The sequence below is a fragment of the Sturnus vulgaris genome, chromosome 1, assembly GCF_052056855.1.
Source record: "Sturnus vulgaris isolate bStuVul1 chromosome 1, bStuVul1.hap1, whole genome shotgun sequence".
NCBI lineage: Eukaryota > Metazoa > Chordata > Aves > Passeriformes > Sturnidae > Sturnus > Sturnus vulgaris.
Window position 1 is genome coordinate 66,563,082 of NC_142243.1, and position 21,294 is coordinate 66,584,375.

General features: G+C 38.3%; 1 protein-coding gene across 4 annotated transcripts in view; it reads right to left on the reverse strand.

Annotated features, from left to right (window-relative positions):
- Nucleotides 1–21,294, reverse strand: part of CDKAL1 (CDKAL1 threonylcarbamoyladenosine tRNA methylthiotransferase) — a 375,055-nt gene that overhangs the window by 309,802 nt on the left and 43,959 nt on the right. The gene's annotated exons all lie outside the window — the stretch shown is intronic.

Sequence of the window (21,294 nt, forward strand, 5' to 3'; positions counted from 1 at the left end):
TAAGTGGTCAACAAAAGCAGGTTTCACTGTGAAAACAAAATCCCTGCTTCAACTCCACTGTGAATTAATACTACAAAAGAAACAAACCACAATTTATAAAATATGAACCTCTACTAAGGGGGAAAAAATCAATGTAGCTGGTTTGGAAAAAAACATACGTATTTCTAGTTTTGATTATATCTTATTTATGGTAGAATTATAGCTCAGCAATTTTCAGACAAGAGATATTCATGCAACCAATATCTGCCTCCATTCAGATAAGGGTATTATTTTTTTCAGGATCCAAACCCTTCTGTATGTTCAGAGCCTATTGATATCTAAACTCATTAACAGAACTGAATCCCAGAATTATCTGCAGAAGCACATTTATAAACTCTAATCCCATAAAACATGGCCTATAGTACAGAATTACTAGCACAGTCATTATTCTTGTGAAGTTAGAGCTGCTTTTTTTCTAACAGAAGAATAAAAATCACCTATCTCAAATAGTTTAGTGCGTTAGCATTCATCAGAATAGTTTATATCAGTCTGGATATAATTCATGCCACTCACTACTATTCAGCATATTGAGCATTGAAGTATGGACTGATGTATCTTTAAATAACATAAGCCAGTGAGCAATGAATACAGGTAAAACATAATTTTTAGGATGCCTTACTCGAATTGACATCCTGCTAAAGCAGGAGAAAGCCTGCCAAGACTTAGGCATATTTATATACTCATCATGAATGTGTCTCTACAGGCATAGATATCCTTTTCCTCCATGTACACACACTCCTGATGAAATGCTAAAATTGAAAAAGCTTTCTGTCTCATTGACATTTTCTTCAAAGAAATCATCATTTACAATTAACTATTGGTCACTTAACCTATGAAGAAGGTAAATTGAAAATAATACATAAAATGCAACTAATGCTAAATAAGACAAAACATTCAGGGGAGATTCTAATCATTGTTGACCAAGATTACACTATTAATTTGGCTAAAACACAACTACCTTTCACAACAGGGAAAGACTGCAAAGCAGTCATCAAAACAACATTCAGACCTTTAGCTACTTTAAACAAAACAAATATCTGACCCTGTCAGGTTGGGAAAGAGCACTCAGTTTCTTAGCCTACATAGAAGTAAAAAAAAAAATGGAACAAAACCAAGAACCTCTCCTCCAACCCAGGCTGCATGAAAACTCCATTTTTAGACTAATGAACAGACTCATTTAGAAAGATATTAGAATGATAATCAGAGGTAAAAAAAAATATTAGGACTTATGTACAGAAAAGCAAAGAAACAGTCTCAATGTCAGAAAGAGTGATCTCTTGGCCTAGTCACATGTACCAAGTATGAAAACAAATGCATTTTAAAAGTCGTTTTCCAGTCACATTGCCAAAACCTTGTATTTCTTATTCTTTTCAGCAGCATAAAATGTTTATAAATACAGCCCCACACCCATAACACACCCACCTGAGAATTAGGGGTGGGACACACACACACAAAATAGCAAGAGGCCAACATTTCAGTGAGACATTACATTTAACAGACAACAGCTGCAGTAGCACTCATTCACCACTGTAAAGCACAACCATTTTCAAGAGATGTCTTTATTCAGAGCAGAGATGCCTTGAGACAGAGAACACCAGTTCTTGGCTTGGTTTGAGTTCCTCCTTATACTGTGGTTTCCAGGTGTGCAGGAAGAGACAACAGTTCTCCCCTAATGGCAAATGCAATGCTTCTCCCCTAAAGCAAAAATCAAACCCCTCTCTTCAAAACAGCCTTAGAAAAAGTAACACATTTATGTTTAGAAAGTCTTTACATACTAAGCCAACAGCATTCATTTCATACAGCAGTTTGGTTTCCAGGCTATTAATATATTGACTTCTTGACTGAGGGACAACTGCAATACTTTATATATTTTACACATATAAAAAAGTCTCCCAAATACATGTAAATTCATTCCTTAACAGGCTTCAGCCTCCGCAGAACAGAAAATGAAAAGCAAAGGCTTTTACAGAATAAAATTTCCTGAGCAGTTTTGGGAAAAGGAATCTCATTCATGTACATATCTAAAAACCACCTAAGGAAAATTAAAGTGTGGCTGAGGTTTGTCCTTCTCTTATAGCAACAGTATTGTTTTACCATATTTAGTTGTTCTATTTCTGTATTTATTTTTAAATCTTTTTTTCCTACTTAATTATAATGATTTCTCATACAAACATATGTACATACAAGTTTTGATTATGCATATATATAAACATATAGACATACACTTAGGAGTTATATTCATTTATTAAGTAAGAGTCCATATCGCAACTCTTCAAAATTATAGCTGAATTTTCTTAGTACTTTACTGCCCTATTCATACTTAAAATGATTGCATGCATAAACTCACCACAGTTTACTGCATTCTCTCAAGAAAATTTCAGTTAAAAAGAAAAACACTGCCAACTGGGCCTTTTCGTATCAGGTTGCAGGAAGATCTGAACATTTGCAACATTGTGGGAATAATTTGTCAGCGGTCACATTTTGCTTTGCAAGGCCCTGATGGATGTGTGGAAACAAACATGGACCAAAGCAGCAGAGTGGGCTTGGCATGTATAAACAACATCTTCTGCCTTCATAATTACGAAATATTAAGCAACATCAGGGTAGCAATTCTTTATTTGGGGCACAGAGACTAGAGCGACTGGCTATATATATATATATATATATATATATATATGTATGTATGTATGTATGTATGTATGTATATACCTGGAAGTGTTCTGACACAAGTAGGTGCTACTATTCAGTGCTATCCCCAAATAAAGAGTCAAATAGCTCTGGCTTCTAAATACATGCCTACAGGGACAGGAGCAGACAGCCCTGAGGATTCCCTGTTTTTACTCCAAGCAGACAGATGAAGCATTTAGGTGCAGGTGGGAAGCACCCACTAAGGCAGCCCATGTACCTTTCCTTGGAAGGTCTCCATCTGCCACCCTCCCCAGCTCCATAAGGTTTTTGAGAAACATTTCAGTGAAGAACAGAGGCCCGTGTTTGGGAGCTCACACAGATCTGAGTGAACAGGACAACCTAAACTTTACAGAATGTTTTCCAGTCACAGACACTGTCAATTATGGCAGTGAATATGATATAGGTGCATATATCCTGCAACAATCTTCTCTAAGGAGATCTTCTTCAACTTATTTCTGCTATATATTCAGCCTAATTATATTTTTTTAACTATGATAATTTGCTTCCAACTTTTTTTTATGAGCTACTTGAACAGTTTCTTCTATGATAAGACATTTTCGGGGGGGGGGGGGAAAGGATATGTCAAATCTGCCTTGAATTAAATGCTCAAAAACACAACTCAAAACCATGGTCTTTTTGCATCATGACATCTTTTCCATAAAAAAAAAGGCTACACTAGAAGTAAACCACAAAGTCTACCATGCTCTCTGAAAAACAACATAGAATACAAAGGAACCTAAAGGTCACGGAAACTTCTGAACACTTAAGTTAATTGGGAAACTCTGGAAAACATGAATTGGCTGCATTATGCAATACTAAGATGATAAAATGGCAAGAGTCTGAAACATCAGTATACCTACAGAGGAAAATAATATTTACAATTCTTTTCTAACTAGCAGTGTCAGGTTTGTTATCATTACAGAAATCATAAATCAGCAGAATTTCTTAAGACTGTAGTAATACTATCAGCTGAAAATAAACAACTTGGGTCTGCCTGGTCTCTTAACTTTTAGTCTTTTTTCTTTCAATTCTTTTTCCAAAACTTTGTTTTCTTCCAAACCCCCCCAAACCACATCTCCTTGAAAATCAAAACACTCACAAAGCAAAAAATTAGAAGAAATACAGCTAGTGAAGCCCTAAAAGAACAGCCTTCCTTTACTTTCTTCAGCACATCACTCCCCTCTCTGCACTGAAGCCATTACCAGATTTGCTCAGCACAGTTTGCTCAAAAAATATGACTCATAACTAGCATGACATACTTTTAAATACTGTACATCAATCTGAAAGCAGATCTTTCTCTGTAATCACTGAAGGCTCCTCCAGGGCCTTTTCCTCCAGCTGTTCTTATCCTGTTCCTAATCACTCTGCGAGTCTCCCTTCTCACCTTTTCTGATTTTCTTGCTTCTAACTCTCTTGCACAACAAATATACTTCCAGTTTCTCTGTTTCCACATGCTATATTTTAGTCTCTGTTCCTATTCATGGACCTCCCCATTAAACACTTTGTCCTGTGTATTCTTCCTTCCCAAAACAGCTCTGCTCTCTCCCTTCATACTCTGGTTGCCATTTCATGCTCTGGAGCCAGATCCAGTAACATCCAAGGTATCTGGAATGTGTGCCCACAATTGTACTCCATGGGAATCATCTGCCCCCAAAAGACACAAATATCTAAGCATGAGGACACCTCACAGCCAGTTACAGAAGTCATGGAGCATCTTGACTGGAACAAAGTTGCCAAACTAATTCTTTTCTTTCAACATCCCTGTGTCACAGAAACCCACTGTCACTCAAATTAGGTTACAGAAATTAGGTACTGGTCAATTTAATGATTTCTTGGACCACTGGGCATTGAGAGACCTCAACAAGTATTGGGAAAGAATCTCTTCATAAATACTAGTTCAGAAATGCTGTGAATCATCAGTGCAGGAGGAAGGTACATCGTCCTCTGGGGACATGGAATTTGGTTACTTGTTTGCAGACAACAGGCTTTGCTTGGCAGAAGAAAGAAGTTCAAAAAAGGTTGAGAATAATAAGAAAAAGTTTAGGGTTTTATTTGTGTGCCTTTCCTTAGCACATGAAATACTCAGCTACTATTTTGCTAGTTCTCAATATTATATAAGATATAGATAATTATCAACTTTTATATAACTTGTCCTACAGAAAAGATTCCAAGCAAACAAGCTCCTTCCTTGTGTCTGCACCCCCGACAGCAACTACAAATCACAACCACAAGTTATCATGAGTTTCCAGATGGTACTTGTTTGAAATCTCAGGGACATATTATCGGTTCCCACCTCTGAAGACATACCAGGCATTTGCCAATGATACAAAACACTCAAAGGCATGCTGAAAATACCAACTTTGCAGATTGCAAATGTCTTTCAAAACAATCCCACTCATATCTTATCAACAGTATCAGGATGTAAAATATAAAAGGATCAGCCTGATTGCAACATGACTTCTGTTTTCCAATTAAATTTCTGAGATACTCTGGACATAACAAATTACTTCATTCACAATTAATGAAAACACAACTATTTGGTTCACCCTGCATATATGTTATTTTAAAAAAAAAGCCAAGCTGCTTATCAAAGGTTTCATGAAAAAAAAAAAATTCCCATCATGAATCTTGCCCTGATTTACACTACAAATACACAAATTTGCCATTTTTATTCTCCATTAACATTTTCATTACTGAACTAATACTGCAAGCAAGCTTTCTTGGATGTTCTGTTTTTTAGGAAATTGAATATTTTTAGCAAATTTTCTTGAGCAGGCAGTCATCTCAACAGCAGCTAATGCTGGACTATAAACAGGTTTTTTAAAGCCTTCTAGATCAGGATGCTGTGTTTGCTATCAAAGGGTATTTCTCACTGTCCAGCACCAAAAGAGAGGTGCACAGGGACTTGTCCACTGAACACATCAAATAAGTAGGAACTGAGCACGTTTAAACACACAAGTTGTAGTCAGTTAAAACCCAGTAATACGCTACTGGATTCAAAATATAACATGTTAAATGATTGCCTCTCCTCATTTCAGTATAATAGACAATTCAATTTTACATACTCATGCCTACTTTCAGGACTGAAAATTTTCTAAAAAAACACTGGTTTACTTCCAGTCACCTTTGAAAGCATATTCCCAAAGAGGAAGCACATACACCTCTGTTTGCAGCTGTTCAGGGGGTATTGTGCAGTTACTGGGACAAACTACTATGCTATCAGTTGATGTCCATTCAATCTGTTAATGACCTGGAACTTTGCCTTACCACTCCTTCCCAACAACAAACTCCTTCAAATTACATTTAGTTTGCTGAAGTTTACCAAGGCCAACAGAACAGCTTATGGCTTCTGCCACCATCACTAAAACTAAAGGGTGACATTGAGATCAATAAGAACATGAAACTGGAACGTGAAAAATTACAATAGGTGAACACCTGAACATTAATATATTTACAAATAGTGCAGACAAAACAATCTGTATTTCAGAGCATGCCCATTAACAGAATACTTCAGGCCTGGCATGGGGGTACTGAACACCAGACAACACAGAAGAAAAAGTACATGAAAGAATAAATTTAGCTTCAAAATATTAACGATGATAAACTTTACTTCCCACTTCCACTCTACAACCATCAGTAGCACTTACTCTCATTTATACTGGGATTTTGAAGTGAGTAATCCATTCTCTAAGTACTTTGCATCTCTGCTCTAGACACAGCACAGGCTACAGTCTGGGGCTGAGACGATCCTTGGAGTAAGCCCCCTTTTTCTCCCATTTCCTACATGCTTGTGTCAGACCAGCAGGATTCCCCAGGTACACTGCTTGCAGCAGCTGAGTCTGCACTGCAGCACCCAGACACACACAGCTGGCTGGGAAGGCTTCAACCCATCCATGCTTAGCAACATCTAAGCTCCACAAAGTAAAGAACAGGAGAGTTAAACATACTTTAAAGGTTTACCTTCTAACAATGTAAAAAAATCCAATTAGGCTATAACTTGTATTTTTACTCCTTCTGGCATGTCCAACTGATTTTTCTGCCTCTGCACCCAGAACAGACAACATGAATCGACAAATTACTTTAGTATTTTGTTCATTTTACTCTAATTCACTAGATTTTCTAAGCATTAAGGCACCTGAGGGTAACCTGAAGTTGCAAAACTATGTTTAAAAAGGCTAAACCTAGAAATGTTTCTTTTGAAAAGCAGCAGGTGTCCTTTAATACTCTAAAACTGCAGTACCTGTAATACATTTAAATAATTCCCCCATATGAATGAGAACCTTCCCAAGCCCACAGCTATTGAACAACTCGTGCTTGTTCCAGTCAAGAAAGGGACTGATCATTTCCACATCTTCCCTGCTTGCTATCTTTGTTGATCAGAGAGAAAAAATATATCCTTCAGTTCAACTCTGGGTAGAGTTTTTTGTGCCATAATGTGCTGCATTTTAATCTACATTCCAGAGTTCTACTTGTCTTGTAAAACAGCTCCCAGACAGGCATTTTAAAGGAAAGGTACCCCTCTTACAAGTATACAACCATGGCCATATTCTAAAGGAAGCTTATTCCAACATGACACGACCTTAATGGGCTGCTCTTTTTTGTTATAAAATAGCCAAAGCTCACTCTGCACATAGTATTATATACCAAAGGTGGAAAATTTAGGCTGAATTTTTAACTCATTCCTTCAAAATAAAGACTTCACTACTTTGAGAAAAGTGGATCATGCAACTATTTCTTGAACAAAACAAGACCTTAAAACAAGAGAGGATAAATCTCACTACTAGCTAAGAGGTGTGTTTGCAGTAAGCCTACTACCACTGCCCAATGGCTGTTCAGCACAGTATCGAGGTGCCCAAAGTACCCTGGGCAACAGCAGATGCAGGTGCCACAGCATGGTGCTCTATGGTGGGCATTTCACCCTGCCCTTGAGAACAGGCATAATCTAGAGGCATTCCAAGAGTCAACTGCTCCTTTCACTGCACCTTAATGATCAGTGCAAATAATTTCAATATGCAAAGTAGTGATGAGCAATTTATCAGTCTCTTGGGAAAAGCCCCATTACATTAGAACGAGGTCAAGTAGCCTGTTTCAGCCAGGCTGTGCTACAACAACACACAAATAACTCCAACTCCTTCTGATGATTAATGCGGGTAGAATTTGTTTTGTTGACAGAATTTGGAAAAATCCCAGAAACTCCTCCTCTGAGTCTTAAGCCTGCTTGATATTCCAGAAATAGCACACACAGTACGACTCAGTGCTTTTCTGTCCCTACATACAGCTTCATACGCAAAACATGACTTATTCAAATGAGCAAACACAGACTCATTGCTTCTGTCTTAGTCACTCAAATTCCAAAGCCAACCATGAACAAAACATCTTGCACAACACCAGGCAATTGAAGTTTCAAAGCACGCTGCAAACATTAACTGATTTACCTTCAACAGCCACATATTAAATATGCACCCTTCCCTACGCCAATTCCTCTTCATCTTATAAATGTAGACAAGTAGTTCCAGAGTTTCCATAACTTGATTGAGCCACACAGGATGTCTATGCAAACAAGCCAAGATCCTAGCCAAGTTGTCCCTGCCTTCAGGCCTGTCCCTGAACACAAAGCCATTGCCCAGATTCATATGCACAGAGTATACATCCTTTAGAGGCCAGATAGGTGATATCAAATACATTTTTGGTAAGTTTAAAGGCAATTACAAAATGCAACCTTCCAGTAATTTGGGTTGCACAGCAAATCAATTGAAAACACTGAACAGCAGGTCAAACTGACTCCTTTCTATGGGACAAGAAAGCTCTTGTCCCTAAACAAGTCCCTTGTTTGTCCTTCTCAGTCAGTGAGTTTAGAAAGCCCCCCTCAAAAAACTAACCCAAACAGATGACAAGAGCTCTAACTCCCCATGTGTGCTCAATCATAGTTCTTGCAGATGTGTTACCAACTGTCTCAGACCATCTACTCAAGTCTAACTATGGCCTTAGAAGGACAACAGATGATGGGTAAGCTCCAAAAGAATCTCCAGATTTCACAGGGCTCAATGAAAAGCAACTGCATTCTCATTTTTGATGTAACACTTCAGAAATCTCCACTTGCTTTATCTGTAGTCTCAGATTTACCTGGTAAAACTGATGAAAGAGGATTCAATTGTTTTGCAGATCGCAGTTACTAAAAAATGGCCAAAGTTTACTGATATGAAAATAGCACATACTGTTATGTTTAACATAGCAAAAAAAACCACTGCAGTCAAGCACAAGCAGGTATTTCATATGATGGTAGCAAAGACATGGGTAAATGAAAAATGAAGTCTATGTTTTCCACTATGAGTCATATGATTCCACATGAATTTGATGTAAACAGCAGTAAGTAGTTCAGAAACAAGAAGAATTGACTGGAACCTGCCCCAGGAATATGATTTTAATCTCCTTGACGTGCAACACTGACAAATCTCACCTATATAAATGCTTTTATCTACAGAGCTAATAGAATGTTAATGGCTCCTCCTCACCATGTCTATGGGATAGAACAAAGAAAATATAAATTGAAGGTTATTCAGTCCCATCATACACCCAAGTACAACCTGTTTGGCTAAGGAATAGAAAGAGAAACCAAGGGCCTTTATAAAATGCAGTTGCATCACTTGAATTACCTACCCAAAGGAGCCTCTTGCACTTCTAGTCCCTCTAAGCCACAAGTAAATCCAACAACAGGAAACTCAAAGCAGTGAAGTAGAAGATCCTCAAGCACAACACAATTCCCAAGTAAATGGGGAAAAAAATTTAGCTTCATTTCCAGTGTAATACAAAATGGATCTTAGGTAATTAACATTATTAATTTATGGTTTCATTTAAAGCATAAAGAGAGCAGCTTTACTCTGCAGATTTCTTACTTTTTCAGTACATCTAATTCTGTACAAGTTGGCCCATGGCACTGAACTTCCACATTTCTACAACTTTCTAATCTCTGTTCATTTTCACAAGAGCCAGGATTAGAATTTTGCTATAGTCTGCAAAAGAAACCGAAATTTTATTCCTGTATCTGTTTCACAATCTTTTTTCTCTAAATTCTGTCTGCATTAAGTTGTACCTAGAAGCCATTTATTGATTTCAAATGCCTTGCTTCCACTTATTTCTCCTGATACCTAATGCCACAGGGAATATGGATTTAGGTTTTATCTATCACTTTTAAAAGAGTTAAAATTATAAGCTATTTGAGCCAGATATGTCTAAACACTTATTAAATTGTAGCTTCCGGCTACTTATTGACTTTTTCAGAACTACCTTCACACCTCATCTATTTTCTGCTTTATCAGTTTTCTGAAAAGCAGGAGATATGGGCTTAAGGTACCATACCCAGCAGCCAGATAAGCCTCTGCTGTGGTTAATTCCCAACCATCATCCCTAGTTCAGACTATCAGCAAAATATAGTGCTTGTGAAAACTCCAGACTAAGCACAGCAGAAATTGAAGTTCACTCTTCACACACACAACCAGTAAATGCAGCACAGCAATCAGCAGTCCAAGCTTCTTCACAAAATTCCACCAAGTTTGGAATAAGCTTCATCTGGAAACATTTAGGACAAAGAAGGATATCTACTTCTATGCCCACTGAGCCAGAATAGTAAGGAACTCTGTTCATGGCAGAGGAGTAAAGATGCACTGGGAAACAAAAGCAAAGATATCATAGGCAGCTGTGCAAAAGTATATCCCAACCCCTCCTGCCCTTTCTCCATGCCCTCACTCATGCAGAGCAGACACACCAGCCCATGCAGCTGCTACAGAGCCATGCCTTAAAGAGGCTGAATAGTTCTGTACCAATACTGAGATACCCATTACAGCCTCACACATTATTTCTCTACTATGTCTCCTGTCAATCCTGACTGCAGGTTTGATATCCTTGTTAGAGACAGTTTCGTTAGATTGCTATCATTTCTACAAAAAAAAGTGCCAGAAAATATTCTTCCAGTACTAATAAGGCTGCATGGAATAAGACAAGCCTATTTTGAAACTTTCAGTAGCACTTACAAGTGTCAGAAGTTAAAACATGCCAGTTTTGCATAGAAAAATGTAGCTTTATCACCTCAGAATGGTTCAATTTCATCAAGCACAAACCAGTTCAAGCATTAGTTTGAAACATGTATTATTTGATGTAACAGCAGCTCCCAAAAACAAAAAGAACATTTTGACAAACAAGAGAAGATGGGTGAGGATCCGTTTTCTCATCTTATTTGGAAGCCACATCTCAAGATTTCAAGGACTGTCACAAGGAGTGAGGCTGGTGTATTACAGCAAGGAGAGCTGCACTTTAAAGAGTGCACAGTGCTGTCTAGCACTTCTCCATTTCTTTCAAGGAAAAGGTAGAAGATTTGCTGGAAGAACTCCACAAATCAATGACAGAAGGAGTCAAAATTTTTTGGGTTGTTATCTTCTTCCTGCCCCAGGCTCCACACTGGGAGTATCTTCCTTTGGCTGGATTTACCTCTGTCTTTCCTACTTGGAAGGCAAGGTAACAACAGAAAACCTACATTTCATTACACAGCTCAAGGTATTGAAGAAGCCATTTTGACTTTTCTTCCTTCTGAAAACTGAGAATACTTCACTTCATTACTTTTAAGACTTCAAGGCCTGTAGTTATCCACAATTTAATTTATATTTTCTGATGTGAGAGGGATGTTTATGCAAATTTCTCTTTTTCTTTGTCAGTGACTGAAGCTTAATCTGGTGTCTCCTACGATCACTATCTTTCTTTGCATATTTACATCTTATGACTTCACCTCTTCCTTGCTTTCAAAGATGAATTTTTTAAAAATAGCGTATCAAGTTCCTAAAAGTCACATAACCCATCCCACTCTGGCACATTATCTACCCAAGTACTTGATACTGACATTATTTTTTTAGAAAGCTTTTGGTGAACTCTAGTGGTAAAGCTTAAAAAAAAGGTCAAAAAACAAAACCAAACTACTTTTTATTTAACATATACTTTGCAGAAGTAAAAATGCTTATGGTTGTAAACTCCCTTGGCTAAAGACATTAGCTGTTTCTTGTACCACACCTTAAGTCTTTTATACATTTTAGAAGAGAAAAATCCAACAGTAATTAATCAGAAGTTACTAGATGTAAGGGGAAGTGGTACAGTGGCAAGAGAGGATACCAGGAGGCCCATCACTACATGGAAGCCTAGACTACTTATCTTCAGTCCATAAAGTTACTGATTTGTAACCAATGGTACTGGTTTGTAATTAATCTTTATTTATTTCAACTGGCCTTGAAACCATAACCCTGAAAAACACAATCACCTCTAGGTGCATTAACAGACCCCTTTAGGTAAGGAAAGTTTAAAAAGTAATCTGTGAGTGCCACCCTGCCAGGATGCCTCCAGCAAGACAGAGAAACACAAGTAAACTCGGGGTCATCAGCACAAGTGGGCAGGATCTAAATTGAAATACAGCTGGTAATCCAGCCTATGAACACAGTGTGGCTCACACAGCAGAGTCCCAGCAACAGACACCATGGAATCATCAAGGTCTCCCACAAGTACAGGAAGCCATCTGCTCTGCCTGTCTTTCAAATCACTTCATCTCCATTTCAGGTTCATCCACACACTCAACCTTTATCAAGTACAGAAGTTAGCTGCCACAAAGTGCTTAACCCTTTGCACTTTACTAAAGATCCCACTCTAAGCTCTTCCAACTGAAACTGAACTCAGACAAAAGTATTTACTACTGTTCTAAAACCAGGAAAATAAAGATACCCTGAGACAACCATGTTACATTCACATATTCACATTTAGCCAACAAGGCTGCAATTTCGATTGAATTTAAGCTCCATATACTTAAGTTCTATAAAGCTAAGTTACTTTAACGTTTGGTACATAAGACAATATACAGCACCCTGCCTACTGCTCCAATGACCCTTCCCTTACTAAAAATCAATTATTGCCATAAAGTAGCAAGTACTTTACAGCACCTACTTGTGGGGGAAAAAAAGGCATTACGTTCTTTTAAAGGTTAAGTGCCGAGAAGAAAAAGTACATGCATGATATAAACAAAAAATTAAAATTAAATGTCTTCCAAATGCCAGCGATGAGAATGCAACATCCTTTAGTTTGAATTAAATCAGATTCATAAGAATACTGAATGTGAAAATACTGATGTGAAAATCCTTTACAGTTACTGTCACGTTCCATCTGACTCCAGGAAACACTGTGATGCATTCCAACAGATACAGAGAACATCCTCTTGGATGAGAAATCACAGGGGGCAAAACGAGATACATGCAATGTATGGACAATTAACTAATACCCACATAAAAAGAAGTAGTCTAATGATAGCTTGAAAGTGTTAACCACAGTCTTCCATCAAGAGATTTTACAGTCATTTTTAATAATTTATTTCACAAACCAAACAGCTAAAAATGATACCATGAGGGGGAGAGAGGGTTTATACATGTAATGGTAGCAGTGAAGAGGCAACTGTAATGGAGAGGGAGCAAAGGCAGTATACAGACTGACAGGAAAAAATTAGGAAATAAAAACACTGTATACCAACTGTATTTTTTCTTAGTTGAAAGAGAAATATTTGTTACATCCTGGATACAATCTGCCAAATTGTTTGTTAAAAATGACAGACATTTTATCACCAAAAAAAGTAAATAATTTTTTTCAAATAGTGAAGTTTGTTCGTCGTTTCTATTAAGTTTGGATTTAAAAAAAAAATTTAAAAATTTGTACTCAAACTTATATTAATCTATTCAGAAAATAAACACCACAGCACTTTAATGGAATCATTCAGGTTGGAAAAGACCTCTAAGATCTTAGAAATCTTAGTACTGCCAAATCCAGCACTAAACCATGTCCCTTAGTGCCACACCCACAGTCCTTTTAAATGCCTCCAGAGAAGGTGACTCAATCACTTGAGTGACTTGGTGCTTGACAGCCCTTTCAGCAAAGAAAGTTTTCCTAATATCTAATCTACCCCTCCCCTGGTGCAACTTGAGACCATTTTGTCTTGTCCTGCTGCTGCTTGCCAGGGAGAAGAGACCGACCCCCACCTACAGTCTCCTTTCAGGCAGCTGTAGAGATTGAAAAGGTCCCTCCTGAGCCTCCTTTTCTCCAGGTTCAACAGCTCCAGTTCCCTCAGCTGCTCCTCACAGGACTTGTACTCCAGACCCTTCCCCTTCTCTGGACCTGCTCCAGCCCCTCAGTGTCTTCCTTGTGGTGAGGAACCCCAAATTGGATACAGGACTTGAGGCGCAGCCTCACCAGTGCCGAGTACAATCACTGCCCTGCTCCTGCTGGCCACACCATTGCTGACACAGGCCAGGGTGCCTTTGGCTTTTGGCCATCTGGGCACACACTGGCTCATGTTCAGCCACTGCTGACCAGCATCCCCAGGTCCTCTTCTGCTCAGCAGCTTTCCAGCCACTCTGCCCCCAGCACTTCCTGGCATTGTTGTGATTGACTGAAGTGCAGGACCTGGCACTTGGCTTTGTTGAACTCCATAGAACTGGCCTCAGCCCATGGATCCAGCCTGTCCAGATGCCTCACCAGAGCCTGCCCACCCTCCAGCAGACTGACACTCCCACACAGCTTGGTCTGAGGATGCACTTGATCCACTTGTTTAGATCATTGATAAAGGTATTTAACAGGATTGGCCCCAACATTTAGCCCTGGTCAACAGCACTTGTGACAGACCACCGGCAGGATCAAACTCCCTTCATTCCCACTCTCTGAGCAGAGAGCTTTTAATCCAGCAAACAGTGCATTCCTCTAAAGCATGAGCAGCCAGCTTCTGCAGCAGAATGCTGTGGGAGACAGTATCCAAGGCTTGGATGCAGTCCAGAAAGACAACATGCACAGCCTCTCCCTCACCCACTAAGGGGGTCACTTATCAGAGAAGGTGAGTACCTCTGACAGCTCCTTCAGATGGATCCCACCCAACCCAACAGACATATCTACACGGCATAGCAGGACCATTTCCCCTTGGATTATGGGGCTTCATTCTGCTCTCTGTCCCTATTTTCCCTCTCAGGAGGTTGGGTACACTGAAATCAACTGGTCTGACTGTTAAAGACTAAGCAAAGAAAGCATTAAGTACCTCAGCCTTCTCCTCATCTTTTATTTGTTATGAGCTTTTAGTAGCTATTAATCATCACTGGGTCCTGCAAGCACACACCATGTATTTTCCATTAATCATCTGGTACTTAATACACAGTGTTGGAAGTGGCTTTGGACAGATGTATTTTGCCAATACTTCCTACTTGTAAAACCAGCAAAGCATCCACTTCATTGCAGAGTTTCTTGCACTTGCCACACCTGAAGCTGCTTTATTAGGTCCCTCAGCTGCAACCCAGGTGTTTTCAGTGTCCACACCCCCAACAACCCATCCGTGCCAGGACTCCCATCATCTCTCAGTACAAAAAACAACCTTCAGCTCCAAGAACATCAGCAGACTTTGACAATTTTTATCCAAGCTCCACAAGAGCCCTGAGATAAGCCCCAAACCTTTGTAGCTCTCAGACTGTCCCACAGGAGGTGACTTCAGTTCTTCTGGACTGTCCAGCCTGCTGCACCTTGCCCTACCTGTACCCCCAGTGGGCAGGTAAAATCACCAGCTGCACTCAAATCCAGAAGTCATGCACAGCCTGGTATTCCTGATACTGAGTAATGTACTTCTGTCACATTCTGTGTAATCCTTAAATTCACAATTGGTATGGGATCATCAAAATAATTATTACAATTGCTGTATTTGATTTTAAACTGTACACATAGTCCAAACTTCCCAACAAATGTGAACTCTTACACAAAGCAAAATTACATCCTCAGATCAAAGCAAACACTCAAGATAACAGGTGTAATTTCTTCAAAAATGTCCTGCACAAAAGGACATTAATAATTCACAACTTAGCCAGTATTATTAAGTAGAAACAAGATCGATCAACAGCAGATGGACTGAAGAAACTATTTTTGAACACTGAAAAAAAAAATAAAAAACTACTTGAAATCAAATGTTTGCAGCTTCTAATACCATCAGTGTTCTTGTAAGGTCCTCATTTTTTGCTGAGGTTACTTGAGACCCGGCATTTACTTTCAAAAGCAATATTCAGCACTTATGACAAATAGATTATTATCCCCTTTTCAAAACTTTGAGTGACTTCTTATCTTTCTGTTCCTCACTATCTTTTTACAGTCTCAATATATAGTTAACTTTTTTCCTTAAAAATAAAAGGTAATATTAAAGGTAAAACCTTACTTAAGTGTCATAAAATAAACAGCTACCTCATTTTTCTTACACTTTCTGATTTGTTTCAGCATTTGTTCAAGTCCTAACTGAGGATATTTAATGAAGATCTCTATTCTTTCACGCAGGGTGTAACTTCAAGGAATTCTTGCAAGGCTTAAACTATTCAAAAGGTTAAGGTAGGCACTAAAAAAGTACAGATCAGTCATCATTAAGCTCAGGCTGAAGATTTAAATTAAAAGGGGCAATAACTGCATCACAAATACATGAAAGATAATACAAACAGCTTCTGAATTTTCACAAGGCCTCTGAGATTAGGAAGGAAGCAGACTCAGGTTAAGACCATGTTTAAGAGGCACAGAGTAAAATCACAGAAGGGTACATTTTTTCAACATATCCACAACAAAACACATACAAAATTAATGACTGGAAAAAGTAACAGTAGCATATATAAACAGGTATGTTTACTGACTCATCCATCTGAAACAGATGGCTAGTGAAATAAATAATTAAGTGGTAGAATTTAATTGCTTAAAACCATTTACAAAAGCAAGCAAAAGCCATACATAACATTCTCATTCCACTGGCACACAGGAATATTCTGAGAAGTATGAAGAATTGAGTATTTGCTAGAAAACAAACTCATAATATCTCTGTGAAATGTAGATATTCTATATGCCACCCTTGATTTCACAGGAAGATTTCAGTTTCAACATAGGCATTTAAGGGGTCTCTTTTGTACTACACAAGCAAATTTGATATATACAACTAGGATGACTGCCTCAAAGAGGAAAACTTATTACGCCTGTTTCAAGCAGGTGTATATTTAACACCATTACCTCTGAAAAAGTGGGCATTATTCCTTTAAAAAGTCACTATTCATAGATATTTTTTACCTTTAATAATACACTGTAAATAATATGATCATGAAGTCTTCAGGCTGCTTTTGTTTCCTTTGCTAAGTGTACAACCACTGTCTTTTTTACCATGCATGAAAATATTAAAGGAATCTTACTAGCAGAAGTAATCCTAGCTGTTAATTATATTTTTTGCCCACACATGCAAACAAAACCAAAATATGTACAAATAATCAACACATGTCAGTCTAGAGGTAAAGTACAATATAAGTTATTAGGTTGCTTGGATTTTTTAATCCCTTCAAAGAAACCACGGTTGGATTTAAAAGAAAAACTTTATATGATCCTTAAATCCTTTATTTTTATGCATTTACTACCACAAGATACAGTTATTTGCCAGAACACTGTCTTCACTGCATTTTGTATTATCATCTTCTGATGTGTTAAATAAAGTCCAAATACACATGAATCTTCTGTTTTTCAATTCATTGGTTTTGCTCAAAGTGTATCCAAACATGCCATGTCAAGTTCAGTGTTCCCAGCCTCACAACACAAAGCACTACCAGAAATACTTTGCAGAGCTACACTGCAAGTATTCGAGCAACTAGAGGAGTCTTGCAAGAAATGTATTCTTACTGTGATTAAGAACTAATGATGAAAAATTGAAAGTGGTAGCATTTAAATTATACCAGACTGACAGTGAACTTGACCTGAAAGATAAATAAATGTTTATTTAGAAAAACCATCTTGCCATTCAGGGTATAGTAAGATCTACGAGCAAATGGAAAACTGATTTGTTTGACCACCAAACCTCTCAGGAAATTGAACTAACACAAACTAATATAAAACATATGGGTTTCAGAAATATAAGTATCACCTTACTAGAGGGAATATTTCATAGAGAAATGACAAAGTATGAATTACCTCCCTCAGGAAGAAAGCAAGTTTCTGACAAATCTTTAGGAAGTAAGGACTCTTAGCAACCCAAAGGACTAGCACACTCATCCAATAATGCCTACAACTTTATTTCATCAGCACCCTGAGCTACCCAGCATACAGCAGTATTTCCAGACATTTAACAGAAAGACACTGACCAGCAATGCCTACCCAACAGCATCCTTGCACACACCCCAAAAGCCAGAACAGCCCCATGCTACAAGTCCAGGTGGGACAATTCATCAGCTTTGGAAGCCAGATCAGCTACCACACATCTCACAGAAAAGCAAGCCTCTGTGCCTCTCCACAACAGAACTCCAAATGGGCATTTATAAGAAACAAAGTAAACTCTCTTCTTTCCCCAAAGAGAACCCTTTTATCATCCCTTATCATTGGCCCCACCATAAATTCTGCTGTTGTTTTTTTCAGGGATATGTGACTGAGCAGCCATTCTCAAGCTTTATTTACCTTTGAAGCCAGCTGTTTTTATTTCAGACCTTATGTCTGTGTATGCAAAAGCACATCTACTTCTTCAATTCTTATGTAATAAAACAGAATCAGCCTTACCCATAAATGCTGTACAGATTATAAAGACTGTTGTGGGGTATACATTCCAAACCTTGTGTAAGCACTTTCAAAGGTAATCAGCCATCTTGGAATGAAAATAAAAACAGGAACAGCCACCAAGACTCCTCTCAAAAGATGTAGTCCAATCTGGTGGGGCACTCACCAAATCATAAAGCATCCCAGAGAGATACAGTGGCCTTTAAAAATTTACAAAATATGATTAGATTAAAACTAGTATTTAGCTACTATTACCTGGAAACAATGAATTGTCTCAGACACAACGTTAAAACCATACTCCTATTCTCCTGTGGCTTTTCTGTCATATGAAATTAGTATTATGAGATCCTAGAATGTTGCTGAGCTTTGAGTCTGTAGTTCTGATAATTAATGAACCAGTTCACAAATGTCAAGAACAGGTTGGTATTTGCTCCAGATAATGTCTCCTGCCTTCCAAATATCTGACATTACATCAGTTTATAACACATCGTGGAATAGTATGTCACAAATCAAGTACACACAAGTTGTAAAACACATTACAATTCAACAGAATATTGCTTCTGACAACACAAATTGATTCTTGAATCCTTAAACAATCCCATTCTGCCCCCAACTAACTCAAGAGCTGATGGACATAAGACAATGAATGTATTCTTGGGTTTAAATGGAAAGATTTCTAAGTCACGTATACTGACCTTGTGTCACATAAATGCACACCAACTCCACAGTAAACTACAAAAATTGATTTGGAGCAAAACTATATTGAATACTAAAATTCAAGTTGCCTTTCACCAGATAAATATTCATCTGTCTTCTTTCTTTCTTTCCCATACTAACCAAATACACATAGTGCATTCCTGCTTTAGACCCTTACCAAAAAAACAGGATAAGCTTATCACACTAAAAATACATCAAAACATGCAGTAGGTAGAGCCTTCCTGCTGACTGCTGGGTTTTTTTGTGGGAAAAGTATACAAATACACACAATACTTGGGCAAGGTTAAGGCTGTTACCTTGATGCAGCAGAAACACATCCTCCAGTCTGAATTCTGTATGAGGAAGCAATGCATGGAAGACACAACATGAGAGTTTCTCCCATACTACAAAATCAACAGAAAGTTGGGTTTGAAAAGGACCTCTGGAGGTCATCTGATCCAAATCCTTTAATCCAGAAGGGTCACCCACAGCCAACTGCCCAGGACCACGTCCAGATGGCTTTCAAATATCTGCAGGCATGGAGACTTCACCACCACCCTGGGCAACCTGTGCACCTTCACAGTAAAAGTGTTTCCTGGTGCTCAGAAGGAATCTGTGTGTCACTGCATGCCCACTGGTTCCTGGCCTGACACTGGGCACCACTGAAAAAAGTCTAGCTCCAATCTCATTGCACCCTTCCTTAAGATATTTAATACTCATTGATGGGATTCTTCTGAGCCTTCTCTTCTCCATGTTGAATAATCCCAGCTCTCTCAGCTTCTCCTCATAGGAGAGATGCTCCAGTCCCTTAATCGTCTTCATGTTCCTTCACTGGACTGTCTCCATTATGTCCCTGTCTGTCTGCTGGGAGCCCAGAACTGGACACAGCGCTCCAGGTGTGCCCTCACCAGTGCTGGGGAGGGGGGAGAATCCACTTAAGAAGCTACACATCCTGAAATCAGGTATATTACCTACACAATTCTTTCAATTACATATCTACAGTATTAAAAAAAAAGAAGCCTTAAAAGCTATAGCAGTAATTAAAATACAGTTGCAATCATATACCTATAATGAAAAATTGAACTTCTACTTAGTCTCAAGGATTAGATGCTAAGCACCACATAAAAAGTAACCTCAATTACAGAGCTCTGACAGAAAGAGGTAACTTCTACTGAGACAGCTTTCAAGGGTATCCTCTTCCTACGGTCTGGATATCCAAATCGTTTGTAAAACAGATCCCAGGCAGCCCAGTGTTTTAAAAGAAACTAGCCACTAGCTAAACAAAATGCAACATAAGTCATCCCTCCTCTGGCACCAGAGTCCTCAGTGAAAAACCAGATACTCTTAAGTGGACTGTGGTGGTTGCAATGCTCACAAAGCGACATTCAGCCACAGCAGGTAACAGGAGATGATTATTTTTATCTTTTTCACTCTGCAGGAGAGGTGAGCTGTAATGCTAAAATACACAATACAGGCTTGGTCTATGTGGTGGTAAATTTAAAAACCCTGCTCAGCTTCTCTTCCAGAAGATTTAAAATTTTACACAGTGCAGAGGATAAAAGCAAGCAGTAACACCTTCTAAAAAGTCAGATAATGATTTTTAATTTTTATTCAGCCAAGAAAGAGTATGAGGCAGACTGGAACAGGGTCTTTATGCATGACCTTCTGTTGACACTTTCCACCACTGGAGAATGAGTTCAACAACACCAAGATGACAGCACATGTAAGGAAGCACAAACCAGCTCCCAAAACACTTCCTGACTACAGGTGTGATGTCCAGAGGCTTTAAACATAAAGTGTTTATGCATACTGTGCTAATGTGCCCAGAAACACTGCTACCTGTTCACTAAAAATGGTTATCAATCTGTACAAGAGTAATTCTTCAATCTCAGAAGTTAAAAAAAAGCATTTTTACTACAGATATGAAAATTATTTCTGGAATCACTAACACTGATTTTCAGATACAAAAGTTAAAGAACATTTCTTGGAGAAAATGCATATTTATCTGTTTTATAATAAGTTTCAAAACACATTTCCCCTTCAAGGTACACTGATAGACTACATAAAATACTTTCTCCTGCATAATCAGATCTACTTTGAATTTCTGATGTTCATACAGTGTTGACATCAACCAATGTAATGAAAAAGTTATTATTTTTTTCCTGTTAATCACTTAAATAGGGAAAATAAATATTTCAAGATCAGCATGAGCATGTGAAAAAAAGAAAAGTTACTTTCTTTGAACTTAGGCTTATGAACTCCAAGTATGTATTC